Raw genomic sequence first — 9369 nt, forward strand, 5'->3', positions numbered from 1 at the left:
ACCACAGTTAGTGCTATATATAAGATATAATAAGACTAAAACTCTTAACTCAACTTAAATATTTTGGGTGGTTGTTAAGCCCAAGAAGTTAATAGAGTTAAACGTGCTAGAACGGAAATAGCTCTAGGATGGGTAACCCCCTGGGAAGTTGGGGCGTCACAATACCAGTTGATACCTAGATACAAATTTTCAAATCTTTTTGACATCCTTGGCAAAAGTTTCAAAATTTATAATTTTAATGGTCCGTATGAAACGTTTTCTCGTTTAACAGCGTGAATATATCCAAATAAATTGAATTTTGGTTAAAATTTTTTTGAACTATTTAAAATAAGATCTATACTCTTAATTTTCATTACAAAACTCTCATCATCACTTTTTAAAGCATATTCATTTTTAGCCGTTCATTTTTGTGTCCACTTGATGAAAAAGAGAATGATATGGAAAAAGTATTAACTAGATGCTTCAAGTGGTATAAATCATATTCGATGATGCCGATCATCGATTTAGAGACTCCATCATCGGAAACAAATAGGTGGCAACAAAACTTATTTGCTACTAATAACATTCCAACTCAACTCTATATATATAAGTAATAACAGACTAAATTCTCATCAAATGAATTAATCAGTGATATTGGTTTCATATAGAAATGAGACAGCCCCAACATAATAAATTAATAATCTTATTCATTTGAGAGATGATCGATATCCTTCGATTAAAATCTTATTTTCTGATTTTGGATGGATTTGTTGTTACGACATGTGCTTTCTGAATCTTTCTATTTTATATAAAATTATGAAATATTGTTTAAGCAAATTTGTTGTTAAATTAGCTTTGGTTTTGAATCGATTTGTTGTTTAAATGAATTTGTTGTTCCTGATAATCCTTTGCGGTGGCGTGAACCAAAAATATCCTTCATAGAAAATATATATATAAAGAATAAAATTCTGTGAGCACTATTCACTTAAAATTGAATTATCAAACTGACATAATTCAGTTTTTCAGTTTAAATGATTCAGTTTAATTTCAAAATTTCGATTTTAGGTGTTTAGTTCGAATGTCTAATTTAAAACCCAAATCGGCCGAATTAAATGATTAATTGAGTTAATATATTCTTTTTTAGACTGAAAATTGAACTACACATTATCTTTAAAAATATTTTTAAAAATAGAATTATTTTTTTATTTAGTCAAACAAAATTTGTGCTTTTTTTATTTTTTTCATAATTCTTTTAATATAAATTAAATTTGTATATAAATGATTCAAATTTTTTAAATCGACAAATCTCAATTATTGACTATATTTTAATCTGTAAAGCTCAACTTAGAATGACTCAAACCAAACAAACCGATCGAACCGAACCAAAAAATTGTAATTCTATTGATTTCAATTTGGAGTAATAGTTCGGTCGATTCGGTTTAGAAAATTATAAAATCAATAAATTCGGTTCGATCCATTACTTCACTGCAAACCGACCAAATCGACCAATTGCTCTACCTGAGGGGGTGTTTAGTTTGGCGTAAAACGATCCAATTTCAATATGAAAAATACTTTTCTGCTTGTTAGATAGGATGTAAAAATATTTTTACGAATTTCGGAAAAAATTGAAACTTTCGTTTTTCATCATTTTTTAGTAAAAAACGAAAACTCAAACTGCTTAAAATTTCTTTCATTCATTTTTTTTCCAATGTTGTTACATTTTTTATTATTAAATGTGAATTTTAATTTTTATAACCCTTGCATGAAGATGACATAACCTATATTCTAGCATTTATGGTTACAAAAATGATAAGCTATGCATTCACTTAACTTGCATTCATTCATACAACCATGAGATTTAATGTGTATATTTAGTGCTCGTGCCATTCTCTTCCACTCCTATAACTCTTCACCATTTAACTCTTGTAACTTTCACATTTAATTAGAATGTTAATATCGTATAACTTCTAATCCTATAAACCTATATATAGAGGGACTTTTCTATGCACTTCAACACACAGTATACAATAACGAAAACTACAATATCTATTTGAGAGAGAGAAGGTTAAAAAAAGATGTTTTTTTTTTTTGTGAAGCTTTGAGCTCATCTATTTATACAAAGTTGGTAAAGCCACACGACGAGAGTCGAGCAGTTGTATCCTGGAGGGACAAGCCAGTATTCTACTACATTGGTTAAAAGGGTTCGCCAACCGTAAAGAGCTTGAATCTTCTTAAAGAGAGTGAGATTTTCGTATCTCGACTTGATCGACTTGTTGACACTTTTTAAATTATTTTATAGCTAATCTCTATTTTTTTAATATATACACCAACAATCAAATAAATATATATATTTTTTCTTTCAACTAAACAAATATTTTTTTTTTAACAAATCAAACACTACAAAAAAAAAAAAAATTACAAAAAATTACAAAAAAATTTTTTATGAAAAATTATTTTTCAGGATTTTATGTTGAGCCAAATGGATCCTTAGATAGCATTGCAATTTATTATTATTTTTTGTTTTTTTGTTATTTATTATTGTGTTTGTTGATGAGAGCAAAGCGTGGATTGGGATAAAAGAGGGTGAATATATCGGGAACAAAAAAAAGAAACAACGCTGTGTTCTCCGAACAGCAAACAGCGTGTTTTTAGGCTCATATTCATAGTAATCCAACGTTCTGGAAACTTCTCTTATGTATAAAAATAAAAAAATAAAAAGAGTACTAAAAATTTAGCACTTTTGTAGATAGGCACCTAGACTTTTTAATAATTAGTTTTTGTTAGTATTTTATGCTATAGGAGAAGGCCAACTTCAAAAAAAAAAAAAAACAAAGAAAAACTTTTAATGCTTTTAAATCTGCCAAAAAATTAAAAATAGTGTATTTAGCACTGCACTCCCAAATTAGGTCTAAATTGAATTAAATACGGAATTCGAAGTAGAGAATTGAACGACGGCTGAAATATTGCAATAGAAAGAAATTATTTGTGTAAGATTTATAACAGGTTTGGATTGAGTTAGTTGAATTTGAATTATAAATTTGTTGGTGCCACAAAAATGGTGCCACGTGGAAGAGCAGGTTATGTCACATGAACGGAACAAAAAAATTCACACACGGAGCCATACGTAGTACACCTGGAGCAACCAAAAACACGCATGAAACCGAAAAGTAGTTTTAAACGAAACCGAAGACGTGGGAGAGAATGGCCAAAAATACGATCCGAGGAAATGGGGGAGGTAGCCGAAATACATCCCCACGATAAAAAATAACGGAATAACGGCAGATAGGATTATTATAAGTAAACAAAACTTGCCTACACAACGATTTTTTTCGTGTACAAGATACCACCGCATTTTCATTTTCTTTAATTTTTTGCAATTACCGCTTTCCTAGAAGTAGTCTGTTATCATAAATTTAGTTTTTTTTGCGGCAGATCTTATTGTTATTTTAGTTTTTTTTAACTTAGTAGGCTAAATTAGCAGTAGGATTCATTTCTATTACAAACCCCTGTATTTCAAAATCCTTTTCGCGAAATAAAGACAAGCTACTCGGCTCATCTTCAGCCGAGCAAAGTAATACATACTCGAGTGCTCGGACTCGACTGAGCAGATCCTTTCTCAACCTATCGCTTGATTAGTTTTGGGCGCAATTCGAGAGTCACCATCAGGAGCCGATCCTTCTTCCGACTCGCTTCCTAAGAGGGAATTTTAACCGAATCAACAGTCAGGGAATTCAGCTCGCAACATACTTTGAAATGAATGGCTAAAATATTATATTATAAAAAAGTACATGTGTACGGCTTATAAATTACAATTTGTGATGGATACTAGCGAGCTCTATCTAAAGCTGAACTGTGGAGAGTATCCAGATAATTTCAAAATCGAATCCTAATTTGGTATAAAAATTATTCAGAAAAATGAATGTACAAATAAATAAAAAAAAGACAATAATACTGCTTGTACACTTTATAGCATGGATGTAAAACTTACACTTCGTCTTTTTTTGATCCACATTTACAACTTATTAAGTTTTTTTCACAATTTTTAGAAATATAAATGAGTTTTATACATATTTGGATTCAAGGGTATAAAATTGGAAAATAAATGAAAAAAAAAAAAAAATTGATGTATCGCTTTTGTACTCCAAAGGATGGTTAGACAATGCCACGTGTTGATATCACATTGGATGAAAAAGCTGGATGCTGTTGCTAGTAGAGATAAGATTTATGCGGACACGTCCCTGCAACGTATCATTAAAAAACGTAACAACTCTCAACAGAGACCCAATCCTGATCACGTGGAAAAGATTAAAAAGGAAGGGTTAATTGCCTATAGGTCCCTATATATATATACATCCCGTTTGGTTCGGGTATAAAGGGGGGATATCCCCCTTATCCCCCCTTTATACCCAAACAAAAAGAAAGTTTGGTGGGAACAAGTGTTCCCACCAAACCGGGTTGTACCGGGTCCACCCCCTGGTACAAGGCACACAGAGAGAGAGAGAGAGAGAGAGAGAGAGAGAGAGAGAGAGAGAGAGAGAGAGGTGTTTTATTTTAAANCAAACCAACACTTGGAACTTTCCTGCATTTTCTGAGGCGCAACTCCGCAATCATTTTCTTTGTGAAGAATCTACTTCACGAGAAGATTACTCTCATCTTTCCTTTCCTCACCGCCTCGCCCACTTTTTACTAACTAAAGTAGTTCTTCCTCGCGACGGTCACCACACCGCTGTTCAAAAAATGGATCTTTTTCTACTTCATCATCTATTTGCGGGGATCCGGGTAAATTTGGGGTATATCATCATTCGCCACATGGCCGTCGCCATTTCTCATCCCTCGCGCTCACTTCCATATGGCTCTTTGCTCACCGCTGTTCTCGAGTTCATGTCATTTGATCTTTCTGACGTAAGGCCGATGAAGTACCCCACTGCCATTTCTACAGCCACTTTCTCCACTCTCGGCTTCAAGAAAAATCGTCATGGCATTTGGGTAAGGAAACATGTAATTGATTCGCCTAGCGAGCATGGTGACGACATTGACGACGCCGAGGATGATCCTATGCCTTATGAGCCGCCCCCTCGAGCACCTCCTCCACCGGTTGAGCCGCCGCCACGAGCATCTCCTCTACCATTTGAGCCACCCCCTGCTGTGCCTCCGCCCTATGTTCCTCTACCTATGGATTTTCAAAACTAGGTTTTTGATCGACTTGATAGGATGGAAGACCATATGCATGCTCTCCAGACGGATGTTTCCGGCATCAAGGCATACATGGACTCTATCTTTGGACCTTCTAGTGCCTTCTATGCCGCGTATGGACCCCACGTTGATCGACCATCATCCTCCTCTATGCCTCCACCAGTTCCGCCTACGGATCATGAGGACGATGAAGAGGATGACGATGATGATGATTAGCTTATGTTTCTACCACTTTTTGCTAGTCTCCTTTTATGCTTTTTTTTTGTGATGACAAAGGGGGAGAACGTGCTATGTGATAAACTATGCTATGCTTGTGGTTTATTATGTTATGGTTTATTATGCTCCTTATGGTTTATTATGTTATGGTTTATTATGCTCCTTATGTTTTATTATGTTAGGCTATGTGAATCTCGTTTATATTTTGACATTTGCCTACATGATTGCTTACTTCTTTTATTGTGATATATGCTATGCCTATGATTGTGTTTTATGCTTGTTAAATATATGCATATATTTAGGGGGAGTATTCTATTTTTTTTGCTCTCTACTCATTTGAATATTATATCACATTATTTGTCATCATCAAAAAGGGAGAGATTGTTGGCCCAGTGGCCTTAATCGTCTATTAGATTTTGATGATAACAAATAATCACGATTATTGGACTAATCTTTTATCTTGAGTCTTGTGTTTTAGATCTCTCTATCTTCAAAAAGGATTCAAGATGGCCAATATTCTAGCACCAAGCTTCACCACTTGAAACTGTGTTTGCTTCTTTTGTCAAATAGACAAACTCACTCTCTCCATTCTTAATTTGATTAATATTATGCTTTATATTTAGAGTGAGAAACTTTGAGCTAAGTTTTATCACCTTATAGATCACTTAAACAAATTTTTAAATTTATGATTAAGTAAAAAGGACTTTTAAATATTCAAAAATTGCTCAAACTCTGTGTTCTGTAAAGTTGCAAATTTTGGACCCTGTTCTGGGCGCCCTAAAGTGGATCCGAATCTTTTGAGACCTTTTGGATCCTGCCTGTTTGCTGTTCGGGTGATCCACACCATACTGGGTTGTACCCGGTTACAACCCGGTTTGGTGGGGAAACACTTGTTCCCACCAAACTTTTTTTCTTGTTGGGTATAAAGGGGAGGATATCCCCCTTTTATCCCCCTTTATACCCGAACCAAACGGGAGTGTTAAAGCTTTATAATTCTCTCATTTTAGGCACCCATATGTCAAGACACCAGTTTGTTATTATTATAAAACTTTAAAAAAACGCAAACTATTCATGATTATTAATCAAAACGACCATTATCAATAGTCACAATTTTGTAATAATGTAATTCTTATTATTTTGAATATCATTTTTATGAATGTAAACTGGATTAATATATACAAAATATTAGTATATTGCTAATATTGTACTTATCTATAAAATATATATTAAGTTACAGCTCATGTAATGTTGTTCATCTATTTTGTCATCTTTTCTTATGTGAGTAAGAGAATCTGAAATTGATTAAAAAAACTAATAAATCAAGACTTGGCATAGCTTAAAGGCTAGAGCGTGTTTAATTATGTAACTTTAAACTTGGCATATTTTAATATTAAAAATTTAAATTTAAATTTCTTCAAATGAAAAATTCTAAATATCTCAAAATCAAAATAAAAAAATTTAAGTTGAAATAAAAATTAGAGTACATCTTAAAATTTGAATTTTTCAATCAAATTTCAAACTTTAAAATAAAATTTCAAATTCTGATTTGTATTGGTTAGTTAAAATTTTTAATTATAAACTTAATTCTAATTTAAATTCAAATAATTTGAATTCTTATCTTGTTGAACAAAGTAAAACGTGAAAGTTAGAAAACACCAAAATATGAAATAAAAAATAAAACGCAAGTATGGCGGCTGACATTACGGATTGTCGTTAATTTAACGACTTCTTTTTTAGACGGTGTGAGAACAGTAATTCATAATGATAACTTTTGAATTTTTTTTAAAAAAAAAAGAACCAAAATAAAAAATATGTTGCATAAGGTTAGAGATCAACGGGTGCATTTTAATCATTAACTAAAATATCGTATGAATTCGTCAATACTCGTTAAAAATAAGGAGAGACCTTCTTTGATTGTTGTGCTTTTATCGTTTTATAAAATTGTATAGATGCGAACACGCCAATACATGGTTTGATGCAGCTAAGTACAGGAGTATGTTCATCGCCTATTCTATTGTCCCGAGCTTTGAATGAGATTTCGACTATCATTAGTAAGAGCATAAATGTTACACCGGGCACAATCTTGTCTTGATATTGTGTTTTGAACCGTTGGGTAGTATGGAGGGGCAAGAGGATGCCCGACGAACGTCATATCATCTTTACGTAATCATACATAGGGCTGCCCGATGTGTCCCTACGAGCAAAAATGGCAGAAGGATTGATAGGTTGGTACCTGGTTCCAAGTTCGAATTCTAGATTGATTCATTATTTCAAGTAAGTTTATTTCTAAATGAATAAACGAGCGGGCAGTTAACATGCTACTCCTATCTACTCAAAAAAACAAATTATCATAGGTTGCGTTTGGAGATGCTGGAAAGATTAAGTCATGTGCGTATGAGAAAGTACATAAAAAAATTCATCAGTTATTTCTGTTATATAAGTATTGCGTTCAGCCCATATCCTGATGAGTCGGTTACGATATATCTTTCTGCGCTCGCCAACGCGAGAGTCGCAAAAGCATAATCTCTATTCATAATTTACCTGTGCCCATATCTCATTTTATCTGATTAGCGATTAGATAAACCTCAATTACCAAACTAAGCCTTAGGAGTTCTATCAACCCTACTTTTACTCTCAATCTTTACCACGAAAGGTATTGTAATCTTATGTTTAAGAATGGTATATTGCTTTTTGCCAACTTCGATTTGTTGCGAGAAATATCGTGAAGTATAAGCTGGTTCTTTTTTTATTTCCTGACTGGTTTTGGCATGCAGGAACTTATCACATCCAATTGCGCATATCTAGCAGTTTCTAGTGTTAGGTTTTTAAGGTAAAATGATGCATATATATTCCAGTAGGTTGCTTGCGCTTTCAACCTTACTATGTATTAGTTGATTTTGCGTCGCAGCGTAATCTTATTTCAAATTGGTTTTTTGGATTGCGATTATGCTTAATTTTGGACACTATTAGCTTCTCATGAGCTTTCACATTGCGACAAAGGCTACAGAAGCTAATGAAGAAGTGGATGGACAAGCAAGGTTAATTGCTGCGTAAGGACCTCAAAGAAATTCGCAAACTGGAGTCGTAAGCACGCAAAAGAGGGTCCATATGTTAGTTTCACTTATAAGTAAGAACAAAAGGTAGGGCCTCCGTTTTCCAGAAGCACTATTAAAAATTTGGTTGGAAGGTGCCGCGTACACTTTGCCTTTGATAGGCACGGACGTGACGAGGCCGTTCTCGAGTAGTATTCCGAGAAGATTTTTGTCGCGGCTCTCATCGAGGAAATTCCTTCACACAATTGTGCTTTGCTGTTTGAAAGTGGAGTTGGTGATGAATATTAGGAGCACTCAGAGATGTGTTTTTCATGCACTTATAATAGCAATGCTTTTTAGAGCCTTGACCTCGATTGTTTACAGCCCAGAGTAATGTAATTAACCAGGACATAAGGCATTGGTATAATAATGAAAAGTAATTGTGTTCTGTTGTAATAATTTTGTTTGAAGATCTGAAAATTTACTGATGACTAGATGCCGTTTAAGCTAGGTGTAACTACAAGTGACAATTTCACTCCTCCATCAATTATTTCATATTTTTACATTGTACATGCAAGTGCAGTGAACAAGGTAAGAAAAGATAATCGGAAACGGGGAAAAGAAAAACACCGGAAATATATAACAAAGACCGAAATAAAGAAAAAATTCCCAGAATAAAACCAAAAGGAAAAAAGAAAAAAAGGATGTCGAAAGAGACAACCTACAGGCTAATCAAAGGATGATTATAGTTGCAAGAATTTATTCAGCAAATCCCTTCTTTATAGCTCTCTTTAGAAGCAGTTACTTGATCCCTTCGACGAATGTGACGGACAAGTTGCATGTGAGACACTAATTGCTATACACTTCCCAGCATAACCGCGATCAATATGGCAACTTTAAAAAGATAGAAGAGGACCGCTCTTTGAAAATCTAGAATTTAAATCTTCTC

Source organism: Ananas comosus, linkage group 21 (genome assembly GCF_001540865.1).
Source record: "Ananas comosus cultivar F153 linkage group 21, ASM154086v1, whole genome shotgun sequence".
In the NCBI taxonomy this organism is placed as follows: Eukaryota; Viridiplantae; Streptophyta; class Magnoliopsida; order Poales; family Bromeliaceae; genus Ananas; species Ananas comosus.